The sequence below is a fragment of the Bos indicus x Bos taurus genome, chromosome 1, assembly GCF_003369695.1.
Source record: "Bos indicus x Bos taurus breed Angus x Brahman F1 hybrid chromosome 1, Bos_hybrid_MaternalHap_v2.0, whole genome shotgun sequence".
NCBI classification, from domain to species: domain Eukaryota; kingdom Metazoa; phylum Chordata; class Mammalia; order Artiodactyla; family Bovidae; genus Bos; species Bos indicus x Bos taurus.
Window position 1 is genome coordinate 107,548,442 of NC_040076.1, and position 13,765 is coordinate 107,562,206.

Consider the following 13,765-nt stretch of genomic DNA (forward strand, 5'->3'; position numbering starts at 1 on the left):
TTTATCTCCTTGGTTCTTTAGATATATAAATAATCAAAAATTTTTTCATTGTTAACTAATTTTTATACATACATATATATGGATAAGTTGCTCGTCAGTCACTACATATATATGTGTGTACATATATATGTGTGTATGTATATATATATATGTATATATATTACATTGTGAAAATAAGAAGTAGGATTATATGATCATATATGATCATATATGACTATATGATCAGTAGTATAAAAACTCTTTCCCTTCCCTCTTTCCTCTTCTCTCTCTGTTTCTCTTCCTTTTCTTTAAATGGAGGAGGTTGGTGATGTTGATGATAAGAAGACACAGTGGGAGGAAGAAGGGAGGGAGGGGGAACTGCTAGTCAGAAAAACCCAGACCAAACTGTAAGAGACAATGAATTTCTGAGAGAAGGAGGTTTTCCTATCTCATTTCAGGCTTCTAGTTCAGTTTAGCTATTAAACCCAAGACAGGAAGATGATCTGAGACTTACTCTGTGTGATCTAGTCATATAACTTTAAATGTCATCTCTACACCAAGAATTCTCAAATGTACATCTCTAGCTCGTACTTCTCTACCAGATCTGCAAGGATATCTAATATCTGTCTTAACACTCAATATGTCCTGATCTTCTCTCTCCAAGTAATATTATATTCATGCCTTGTCCTTACTCACTTGATGGGAATTCCAACCTTTCAGTTCCTCAGGCCCCAAATAAATAAAGTCATTTTTGAATAGTCTTTTTAAAAAATCAGAACTCACATACAAACTCAGAGAATCATGTTGGATGTGCCTTAAAAATATATCCTAAATTCAACTTTCTGACCTCCACTGCTAATAACCATTGTCCTTACAACCTCATTTCTCTCCAGGAACACCACAATAGATTCCCATGGCTTCCCACAATCTACTGTCAAAACACTTTCCAGAGAGATCCTTATAAAATGTGAGTCAGGTGAAGCAAGGCCTCCTCTCAAAACCCTGCAAAAGCTCCTATAGCCCTCAGAGTGAAAACTAGACACTTTGTAATGGTTGACTTGGTCCCACATGCTCTCATTACCCAGCCCCTAATTAATTCTATGATCTCATCTCCTACCCCTGTGCTCTGTCACCTCCAACCAGTCTGTCCTTCTTCCTCTTCCTTTGACACTCTGGGCATGCTCCTTCCTCAGAGGCATGAGAAATGCCTTCTGCCTAGAATGCTCTTTCACTAGATAACTTTATAACTAATCTTCTTACCTTTGTCAAGGAAATGCCACCTTTTCTTAAAATAAATCATTTAAATAGCAATTTTACCTTCCCCGAGCACTCCATTCTTTCATTTTACTTTCTTTTTTTCCATAGTATTCTTCACTTTCCAACATAGCACTTAGTTTACTTATTATATTAATGTTTTATTAATTTGAAAAATGTTTTACTCATTTGAAAAGACCCTGATGCTGGGAAAGATTGAGGGCAGGAGGAGAAGGGGACAACAGAGAATGAGATGGTTGGATGGCATCAACGACTCAATGGACATGAGTTTGAGTAAACTCCGGGAGTTGGTGATGGACAGGGAAGCCTGGCATGCCGCAGTCCATGGGGTCACAAAGAGTTGGACACAACTGAGCAACTGAACTGAACTGAGTGTTTTATTATTTGTTTCCACCAGTTGGACTATAAATTCCATTAAGATAGGAGTTTTTTTTTTAAAGACAGGTTTTTCTGTATTTGCTCACTATTTTATTCCAAATGTCAAGAAAGGTGCTTGGCATATAACACATGCTCAAATATTAAATATATAAAAGTGAAAATAAGCCAGATGTTGTTTGAAAAGAATTGAGAATTCCGTAGCACACACCTGACACCAGGGAGCAGTTAATGGAGAATTTTTTGCCTCTTGATAGCAGAGACCAGGGTCTCTCAGCTCTGAATCACCAGCACTGTATACACCACATCCTGATTTGAAAACAAGTGGTCAGTAAAAGACTGCAGAATAATGTCTGGCTGTGCCCATGACAAGCTACTGATGCCCTAGAGAAGAAAAACCCAATGCAAAAAACATTTATGAAAATATAACTCCTGTCAGCCTGATGCAACAAAGAATGAAGGGGGAGGCACAGGGCTCACTAAAACCAGCCCCATCTCCAGCTGGATCTGAGCTTAGCTTTCTTTTGATGCCCTGGTCTAGGGGCATTTTTATAATAACTTGAAAAAGCTCAAAACCTAAACCAGCAAAAAACCACATGCTGAATAACTCCATTTAGGTGACATTCTGAAAAAGGCAACACTATAGAAATGGAGGACAGATCAGAGATGACCAGGGATTAGGGATAGGGAGGACTTTGACCACAAAAGATATTGAAAAGGGTCTGTTTCCCTGTTTGTCGTGGTGGTCACAAGATCTCTGCATTTGTTAAAACTCATAGACCTATGCATTATAAAAAGTGAATATCATTATATGCAAATTTTTAAACTGACATTTCCCCTTTACAAGATACTGCTGATGCTCTGCTAAAATCTAAGCTGTAAGGCTACGTGCTTATAAATTTTAAAGAAAGTAGAAGAAGGTTAATGGTCCCAGGGGTTCCTTATGATGTTTGCATTGAACATCTTTAGACAAGCAGGGAGGGCTCCTTTGGGTCCAGGTATTTACATTTGTCCAGTCATGCATTATTTGGCAATGAAAATTTCTGGGTATGTGTTTGCTCCAAGGTGTCATTTATTAAACCCGCCCTGGCCTGTCACCTCCGCATGTGTATTGTCAGCTAGCAAACAAATTGTTGTTCAGTTGCTCAGTTGTGTCCGACTCTTTGCAACCAGGAAGGTACACAAAAGTCACACCTGTGGGTCTTTGTTTTTTACAACAGGCTTGCCATTCACAATGTCTGCTTGAGACGAGATCGGCTTTCACTTTATAAGAGCTACCTACTCATGCATCAGATGACTTGTTCTTTTAAAGGACAGATTTTCTTAGAGAAGCATACAGTCCTTTGATTATTGCTTTAAGGAACAAGCTTCTTTCTGACTGATCAGCCATTCCCCACCCTGACACTGCATTTTTATTCTGTTCTAATTTCTAGTTGGGTTTCCCTGGTGACTCAGTGGTAGAGAACCTGCCTACCAATGCAGGAGACTTGGGTTAGGTCCCTGGGTTGGGAAGATACCCTGAAGGAGGAAATGGCAACTCACTCCAGTATTCTTGCCTGGGAAATCCCATGGACAGAGGAGGCTGGTGGACCACAGTCCATGGGGCTGCAAAAGAGTTGGACCTAACTGAACAACTAAACAATAACAACAACAATTTCCAGTTATTTTGCTTAGACTCTATATTTACGATGTATCCTACAGTTTACTATACATGTTATCTGTTATAGATGGCATCTTTTAATTTTCACACTAACTGATTAAGTGGGCAGACAGCTGGTATCGTTGCCACTACAAAAATAAAAGACACAGAGGTTCAAGATGGTTAAGTAACTTTCTCAAGGTCACATGACCCATCAGAGGCAGGGCAAGGACTAGATTCATTCCTGTTACATGTAAGAGATCAGTAATCCTCATTTCTTTTATGGAAAATGAAATCTCACACCATTTTATGCGACTCTGAAACCTATTAGCATATAATCATGTTCTTTTCAGTCTCGTCCTTTAAAAGATTGATGAGTACTAAGTTATATAGACATTTGACTCGAATACCATATGAAAGTCCACGCGCGCATATGAAAGTCCACGCGCGCTTCAGCTCACAATGCTTGCATTTTTATTTCCTCTACCAAGGGACTCTTTCATAAATGTACCTTAGTATCTCTTAGTCACCTACCTATTTTCTAGGCTGCCTTGTGGATTTTATACAGATTACACAATTTTAAGCCTACATGATGTGATGTACCAACAGGAGTTTTGTCCAATTGTTTAAGGACCTGTTTTTGGCAATGGCTTTGATACTCTCTGAAGTATTTGCTTGGGAAGCTTAAAAGTCAACAGCAAAGTTCTGCTGAAGCAGTTTCATCATTAGCAGGGTGGCTCGTTTTGAGAAGTGCGGACTGTTAAGGCCTTCAGTCTCTCACTGCCCCTGGGAGCCCTTGCCATGCTCTGGGGGGAGAGGGGGTTGATTCCCGTCACAGGCCTTCCAGTAGGTAGGGCTCTGGCCCTGTGCCTCAGGCCCATGCTTCACACTCAAGTCGCCACTACCACTCGCAGTTTCCCTGATTACGCTGCAAAGTTTTGCCTTTGAGAGGCTGTTTGCTCTGCCTGGATTGCCTTTTTCTCCCACCATTCCTGAGGATTTGCCAGACACCTCCAACCACCTTTATGGGGGTCCTCAGATAGATGCTGAGTATAATAAAAGATGACGGAGCAGCCAGGCATGTCCAACAATTTCCCATCTGACTGCCCCCACCCTTCTTTCCTCCTTCCCCTTAGGCTCTGTGTTTGCCTCTATGACAGCCATTGATGGCTCCTGGTTTTGTGCTAAATCAAGCCCCTTCTTACCTTGTCTTTCATGCAACCAGTGTTTTCCAGGTACCAAGTCTCATCCTCCAAAGTTTGGTTTAGATACCACCACTCCCCTCCTTCCACCAATGGAAGCCTTCCCCTGTACTTATCCCATGGAGGCAGAGTTGGTTGTTCTTAACCCGATCTTCTATGCCATCTACACACGGCTCCCACAGCACTCACATTATTCCTCAGTTCATTATATCCTGTGGCCCTCCTGGAACGTATGATTCCGAGGGTAGTGACTGTGTTTGTTTGTTTGTTTTTTTTATCCATGCTTTCATTACATATGGAAGATAGTGCCTGGTGCTCAGTAATTTTTCAATATATGTTTCTTGTTTCAATAAAGAAATAGATACTATTTACACATTCTTAAGAGGATTTTATACATATTAATACAATAGGGAAACACTTCAATGAAATAAAAATGTTGATTCCAAAATCAAGATAAATGCAACACTTTCAGCAGATCCCACACTAGAATTCATTCATAAACTTTGGTTAGATATATGAGTCATTCTAGTCTATGTAGTATGGGCTTCCCCGGTGGCTCAGATGGTAAAGAATCCGCCTGTAATGCTGGAGACCTGGGTTTGATCCCTGTGTTGGGAAGATCCCCTGGAAAAGGAAACGGCAACCCACTCCAGCATTCTTGCCTGGAGAATTCCATGGACAAAGGAGCCTGGCAGGCTACAGTCCAGAGTCACAAAGAGTCAGACACGACTGAGTGACTAAGCACATTGCACAGTCTGTGTGGCAATTCTCCCCTAGAAACATATGTTCCAAAGGGCGATGGTTCCTGTTCTCTCATGGATAAAACTCCCCTGAGGCTGACTGGACTGGTTGTCCAGCTAGTAAGTGTGTTTGTGTGTGTGCTGTGTGTGTGTGTCTACACAGATTTTGTGCCAAGTCTGAAAAATATACCTCTGCCTAGAATTTCAATTATTCTCAGTAATCTTGAAATGCATAAGAAAAAGGCACTTTCTTCTTAGTCTGCTCTAAGTTTTTTCATGTGGGCATCTGATAATATCTTACTATGTTCTGTGACGTCTCACTCCTAAACTCAGATTTTCTCAGCTTTATTTTCATAACAAAAGCCACCATTGCTAGACAGTGAAACATTATGAAAACAAATGATATTCGAATATAGGTAAGCTATCTCTCCATCTCAAAACAAGTCTCCTTTGCTCTCTTTTAAAAACTCATTCTACAAATTTGTGTTAAGGTGTTTTATCTTCAATTTGATCTAACTCAATTCAAATAATGAGAATGCAGTGAAATTATGGAAAAGGAACACATAAAACTAGGTTGGTTGTTTGAATTTATTTTCGGATATCCAATTTGGTTTAAAAGAATTGAATCCATTTGCCATGTTCGCTTTGGGAAGCATTGTGAGAAGTATAATTTAGAACTGCACTCTCTTTAGCTGGCCTCTGTCAGACATAAAGGGTGCTCGCAATGCGTGTTTCGGCTCTAATGAAGGCTCTGTTCCGTCTGTCTGCCTCCGTGTGAACTGCTCCTTCAGACAGAAAGTTAAAAACTATAATGAGTCAAAATTCTCCCAGGCCCCAAACCACTCCTAGGGAGTAAATTCGGCATCTCTGGATTCTTAATTCTTTCAGACCTTAAGATGTATTTTTTTTTTTTTTTTCAAAAGTTAGTGCTGGTTCAAGAAACTTGATTCTAATTAGCTAATGAGGTGTAGTTAAACTCACGACCTCCTCAGACTGTCTTTTTCCATCTTAAAATGCCTAGTTCAAACTCTAGCAAAAAAAATCAAGATAAGAGTAGCAATGGAAGCTAAACAGTAGACCATGTCCAAAACAACTGAGCACAGCATCGTGGTAGTCCAAACACAGCAAAAAAAAAATCCCACCAAAGCCTGAATGTGGATCTACCTACCATTCGGACGGAATTTAACTTTGGCTTTATTACAAAGAGAAGGTAATCTGGCATGGCCAAGGGCACATGGTATTGTAGTTCTTGGGGACTTTTCATAGCCTACAAGATTACATTCCAAGTATAGCATAGGGCTAAACAATAGAAAACTCAACCCTAAGAGAAATTTCTTTGGAATAGACGTTGTGTGTGTGAGTGCTTAGTCACTCAGTAGTGTCTGACTCTTAGCGACCCCATGAACTGCTCCCTACCAGGCTCCTCTGTCCATGGGATTCTCCAGGCAAGAATCAGAGAAATGCAAATCAAAACCACTATGAGGTACCATTTCACGCCAGTCAGAATGGCTGTGGTCCAAAAGTCTACAAGTAATAAATGCTGGAGAGGGTGTGGAGAAAAGGGAACCCTCTTACACTGTTGGTGGGAATGCAAACTAGTACAGCCACTATGGAGAACAGTGTGGAGATTCCTTAAAAACTGGAAATAGAGCTGCCTTATGATCCAGCAATCCCACTGCTGGGCATATACACTGAGGAAACCAGAAGGGAAAGAGACACATGTACCCCAATGTTCATCGCAGCACTGTTTATAATAGCCAGGACATGGAAGCAACCTAGATGTCCATCAGCAGATGAATGGATAAGAAAGCTGTAGTACATATACACAATGGAGTATTACTCAGTCATTAAAAAGAATACATTTGAATCAGTTCTAATGAGGTGGATGAAACTGGAGCCTATTATACAGAGTGAAGTAAGCCAGAAGGAAAAACACCAATACAGTATACTAACGCATATATATGGAATTTAGAAAGATGGTAACAATAACCCTGTGTATGAGACAGCAAAAGAGACACTGATGTATAGAATAGTCTTATGGACTCTGTCGGAGAGGGAGAGGGTGGGAAGATTTGGGAGAATGGCATTGAAACATGTATAATATCATGTATGAAATGAGTCGCCAGTCCAGGTTCGATGCACAATACTGGATGCTTGGGGCTGGTGCACTGGGACGACCCAGAGGGATGGTATGGGGAGGGAGGATGGAGGAGGGTTCAGGATGGGGAACACATGTATACCTGTGGCGGATTCATTTCGATATTTGGCAAAACTAATACAATATTTTAAAGTTTAAAAATAAAACAAAATTAAAAAAAAAAAAGAATACAGGAATGGGTTGCCATTTTTCTTTCCAAGGGATCTTCCTGACCCAGGGATCAAACTTGGGTCTCCTGCATTGCAGGCAGTTTATTTACTGCTAAGTCACCAGGACTATGGTGTTGGAGAAGACTCTTGCAAGTCCCTTGGACTGCAAGGAGATCCAACCAGTCCATTCTGAAGGAGATCAGCCCTGGGATTTCTTTGGAAGGAATGATGCTAAAGCTGACAACTCCAGTACTTTGGCCACCTCATGCGAAGAGTTGACTCATTGGAGAAGACTCTGATGCTGGGAGGGATTGGGGGCAGGAGGAGAAGGGGACAACAGAAGATCAGATGGCTGGATGGCATCACTGACTCGATGGACGTGAGTCTCAGTGAATTCCGGGAGTTGGTGATGGACAGGGAGGCCTGGCGTGCTGCGACTCATGGGGTCGAAGAGTCTGACACGACTGAGTGACTGAACTTAACTGAAGTCACCAGGAAAGCTCAATGAGCAGAACTGACATTCAAGAAAGAATTTCACATTAAATTACTAATCCCAGTTTCTAAAATAAAGTAGCAGGGAAAATGACTTCATGAAGCACAGTAAAAGGAGTAGTATCTTAAGTCACTATGGTTTGTAATCTCCCTGGAGAAATTATAATTTAAATTGTCCAGGTAAAATTTATCCTCATCAGGAAAAATATGGTAAGGTGGGAAATGGCAGAGATTTGGTAGTGGGGATGAGTGGCGGATGAGGATATTAGGGGCTAGGTTCGAGGGTTGCAGAGGATTGTTCAGGAAGGATCAGGATTATTATGACTAGGGAGTGGAGAAACTCTTCAAGAAAGTGAATTTAATTTTGAGTCCATGATAAATACCGAATACCAGAAATGCAATAGATGTTTATCAAGTTTCTATTTCATGCATCTGAAGAAATTGATTTTCAGATTTCTGAGTACATAGCAATCTGATCTTATATAATGTCACCTTCCTGTGCACTAATGACTAAGATAAATGTCCTCAGCCCTGGCTGTTTTGATCTAGTCATTTCCTTGTTTTTGCTCTGACACAGTAATGGTGTTGGAGGGTTCAATGCAAGAGAGATGCTGCATTGGCATGAGTGTCATTGATTTATGCCTCCTGACAGACTTCTAGGGAGTAAATTATTAGCTGCCTTTTCATCCTTTTAGAGGACTTGCTCAGTTTCTTTAAACTCTTCCCCAGCAAATTTGAGGGTATGTGTGTGTGTGTGCAGGCATGTCTCTGTGTATGTGTATAAAAGAGTCGAGTCCATCCTCCCCGCCTGTTTTGTTGTAATGTCTTCAGGGTAGGACAACCTGAGAAAACTGTTGATGTGACCCAAAGCCACCCTTTATCTGTAAACTGGGCACAACCTGGCAGGTCTAGTGGACTTGCAAATGCTTTGTCAATAAACACAGCCAGAAGTTCAATCCATCCTTGGGAGGAAATGGATTCAGCCTTGCCAATCTAGTTATGTTTAGCCTATTAATTAGCAGGATAGAAAAGGCAAGAAATTCTTCCAGGAGAACCCATTTCTCTCTGTGACTCCTTTAAATATTATGATGAAGTGTCAAACTAGAGTTACACTTGCATTTTCCTTCCTAACACAATTCTGGTACTGGATGTGGAATAAATGCTACAAGTTTTTTCTTATAAATAGCTATTGCATTTAGCATTTAAACATGCTAACCCTACTAGTACTCTTAGTAAAGTTTTTCCCTTTACCTCCACCAGATTTTAAAGTGAGAGTTACCCTGGTATCAATAGTCCTTCTATTTAGTGAGAAATCGACATTTAAGCCATCCTCACTGTACTTTTTCCTCTGGAGAATAATCACTTCCCATTCTTCAAATTTCCAATAAGAAGAATGTTATAGAAGTCTGGTTTATAAAATTTAGAACATGAAATGAAGGTTTTTTTTTTTCTTTCCTTAAATAGCCATTGAGAAACTCCAGACACATTTTTCTGAAAGAAAATATGCACTGACTGTCTTCATAATATTCAGGGGGAAACTTCTATGAATTAATGCAGTGATAAATATTACAGATATAGCCTCTGGATATATAGTAACATGGTGCTTCTAATTAGGATGCAGGAAGACTCTCGAATACAAAATTGTTATTTTATATTAAGAGCCAGAATTAGAATAGCTTGTGTTAAAGATTACGCTAACTGTATCACCATCCCATTTCTGCTGTGTATTTTCAGTAAAAGCTGTCTAAGTTAATTTTTTAAGAAAGAGTACTGAAATTGTGGAGTGAATCTAGTTCAAATCAAAGATTAGATTTGTTCTTAATGTTGTAAGTCAGTGCGTAAGAGGAATTTTTCATTTAATTTCATTGTCATTTAGAAGTTCATAGGAAATGAAAACACAAATAAAAATTTAAAATAACTCTAGTGGTAATAGTTTTCATAAAATTCAAATTCACTAGGATATGAAACAATTTGTAACTTTAAGATTCACTGTTAAAACTAGTAAAACATTATTCTAAGTTAAATCAATGCAGGAGACAACAAATATTTATTGAATGGCTACTTTGTGTACAGGAGGGTAGAAAGTGGTGTTTAATGGAATTATGTTGTATTTCTTCTGGATGAAAACTCACTGTAGATTCCCTGTTGTGGTTTTAGTTTAACAGACAGAAGATAAATAGATACATTGGGGGTAGAGATTCTATTATAATTAACACAAAAGCTGCAATACTAAATGCAATACTATTTTCTTGATGAAGAAAATAGTAAAATATCTGTACTTAAGCTTTCTTTTTAAACTATTTCCTTTGTTATTATACCTACAGGAAGAATAAAACAAGCAATAAGAATACCTTCCACCCACATGATCATATATATTTTCAGCCCTGCTTCTTCCTCCCCCTTTTTGCATATGAAGATACAAATAATTTTTGCAGATTTATGCAAACTCCTCTCCTTAGCCCTTATGTTAGAATATGCTCAGGTATGCTAATTTCTACCTTATTTTTTCCCTTTGATTCTTTAAGAACTGAATATGAATTACAAGTGGAAAAACCAAACTATGTCTAACAAAAACTTCAGAAGTTTAGGCTCTGCTTGCCACATGGTAATTTCTATTCTATTCACAGAGAATCAGCCAGAGTATATCTGAGCTATCTTGTACTTAATCACTTAGGTTTGCTCAAATGTATGGGGATAATTGGCCGAATTTGCAACTGAGCCCTGGAAACTGGATTAGAGGTACTGGCTTGGGATGCCCAGCTCACATTTAAGGGTAACCTTTAGAATTAAAAAGAGATGAACAGATGGTTTCCCTCCATTCAATCTACTTCTTCTATCTGGTTTAAATGTTCTGTTTCCTAACACCTCACCCACCACCTCTACAATTTTTCTTATAGCTATGCATCATTGGAATTATTGCTTACTCACTATGTTTCTTTAAGCTGACTCTTTTACAAAACTCAAATACCTAAGTTACCTTCATCCTAAGCAATATCTCTGAAATCGATGATTATAAAGTATACATTTTCCTTAGTAGCTCAACAGGTAAAGAATCTGCCTGCAATACAGGAGACCCTGCTTCAATTCCTGGGTTGGGAAGATCCCCGGGAGAAGGGATAATCTACCCAGTCCAGTATTCTTGGGCTTCTGGGTGGCTCAGGTGGTAAAGAATCCGCCTGCAATGTGGGAGACCTGGGTTCGATCCCTGAGTTGGAACGATCCCCTGGAGGAAAGGATGGCAACCCACTCCAGTATTCTTGCCTGGAGAATCCCATGGACAAAGGTGCCTGGCGGGCTGCAGTCCATGGGGTCACAAAGAGCTGGACACAACTGAGTGACTAAGTACAGCACATTTTCCCAATATATGTTAAAGTAAGAATTGAACTATTAGAAATGTTCATCTCTTAACAAAGATATTTAGCGAGGGGACAGATTAGTGACTGCCAGGGCTTAGGGAAGGAGGAAGAGAGAGTGTGGCTATGGCTCTAAACAGTAATATGAATCCTCATGATGGAACTGGTATGTATCTTGATTGTGGTTGGTGCATAAATCTACACTTGGTAAAAGTGCATAGACTACATACACACACACACACACACACAGTGTTTGTAAAACTGGTGAAATTTGAATAAAATCATTGGATTGTATCATTGTCGGTTTCTTAGTTGTGCTATTATACTATAGTTATACCAGATATTACCACTGGGAGAAGCTGGATGAAGAGTATACAGTATCTCTGTATTATTTCCTACAATTGCTTATCAGTCTACACTTATATATAAAAAATTAATACAAGGTGTACCACTAATTGTGAATTTCAGGTAAGCAATGGGTAATTTTTTGCCGTGCAATATTTGGAAGATATTTATTCAAAAGAGACATTTGCTGCTTATCTGAGATATGAGTTTGGCTGGGCATCTTATATTTTATCTGGCAACCCTACATTTAACTTCAGACCTAAACTGAAAGAAGATTCTAGCTAAGTAAGCTGAGGAATACAAGTATCACAGGCAGAGGGAACTGCATGTACAAAAGGCCTGGTATAACTGAGGGGCCTGGTATAATTAAGAAGCTGAATGTATCCTTGTGAGGAAGGTGGGAAATAGAACAAAATGAGGAATTGTGAGAATCTGGGGTTTCTGTGGTACAGCGCCAAACAGGGTAGATATGTGGTTACTGTCAGGTCTGCTGCAGATCCAAAGTCCCTTAATGATGAAGCATGAAGGCTGTTCAGACTTAAATGGGACAGTTCAGTCAGTTCAGTTCAGTCGCTCAGTCGTGTCCGACTCTTTGCAACTCCATGAACTGCAGCACACCAGGTCTCCCTGTCCATCACCAACTCCTGGAGTCCACCCAAACCCAGGTCCACTGAGTCAGTGATGCCATCCAAACATCTCATCCTCTGTCGTCCCCTTCTCCTCCTGCCCTCAATCTTTCCCAGTATCAGGGTCTTTTCCAATGAGTCGGCTCTTCACATCAGGTGGTCAAAGTATTGGAGTTTCAGCTTCAATACCAGTCCTTCCAATGAACACCCAGGACTGATCTCCTTTAGGATGGACTGGTTGGATCTCCTTGTAGTCCAAGGGACTCTCAAGAGTCTTCTCCAACACCACAATTCAAAAGCATCAATTCTTCAGTGCTCAGCTTTCTTTGTAGTCCAACTCTCACATCCATACATGACCACTGGAAAAACCATAGCCTTGACTAGACAGACCTTTGTTGACAAAGTAATGTCTGTGCTTTTTAATATGCTGTCTAGGTTGGTCATAACTTTACTTCCAAGGAATAAGAATGGAACAGGCTTGGACAACTCCTGGGTAAATATTTTTTATTCTTCTACATCTTTTCAACAGTGAGAATAATAAACAAAAAAACATATCAATACATTTTTAAAAATTCTCATCTCAGTAGCTCCCAAACTTATCCATTGCACCAGTGGTAGTCTTATCTCCCACACTTTTGGAGATAATGATTAAGTTTGCTTCACTCTGTCCTGGAAAATTTGTGTTATCTGTAGTCCCTCCCCTCATGTCTAAGGCTTCAGTTTCCCCCTTCTGTACAGTAAGGGGTTTGACAAACTCTAAAGTTCCTTCTATGGCCTTCCCTGGAGGCTCAGTGGCATTAGAATCAGCCTGCCAATGCAAGAGACAAGGGTTCTATCCCTGGGTCAAGAAGATCCCCTGGGGAAGGAAATGGCAAGAATACTCCAGTATTCTTGCCTAAGAAATCCCATGGATAGAGGAGCCTGGCAGGCTATATAGCCCGTGGGTTTGCAAGCGTCAGACACAACTTAGTGATTAAACAACAACAAGGTTCCTTCTAGATCTGATGGTCTATGATTTCTCTACCCATTTTGCTGTGCACTTAATGTACCATACACTGGGGTTAAGCCAGTGAAGATATTAGAACACAACTGATGCAAAAATTCTTTCACTCTCATCTCCTACTCACTAATGTATACCATGGAATGCATCAATTCCTACAGCAGTAGCATGAAAAATGATTTAAATTCTACAGTTACACTATGGTACTTATGCCATCAAGGACACAGAATGTTGACCATTTCCCCCAGCTCTCTGAAAACACAAAAACATCAGCAGTTATGTGTTGGATCGTTACAAGAATAAGTGATATGTGTTGGAGAAATACTTGAGTTAGAGTCAGAAGATGTGGGTTTGATTCCTGACTCTTGTCACATAGCAGCCATGAGAATTTGGGTAAGTCACTTTCCCTCTACAAATTTTGGCTTCTTCATA

At 39.9% G+C, this 13,765-nt stretch overlaps 1 protein-coding gene across 2 annotated transcripts in view; it reads right to left on the minus strand.

The window, feature by feature from the left end:
* LOC113892965 (schwannomin-interacting protein 1) overlaps positions 1 to 13,765 on the minus strand; it is an 883,273-nt gene that overhangs the window by 566,131 nt on the left and 303,377 nt on the right. The gene's annotated exons all lie outside the window — the stretch shown is intronic.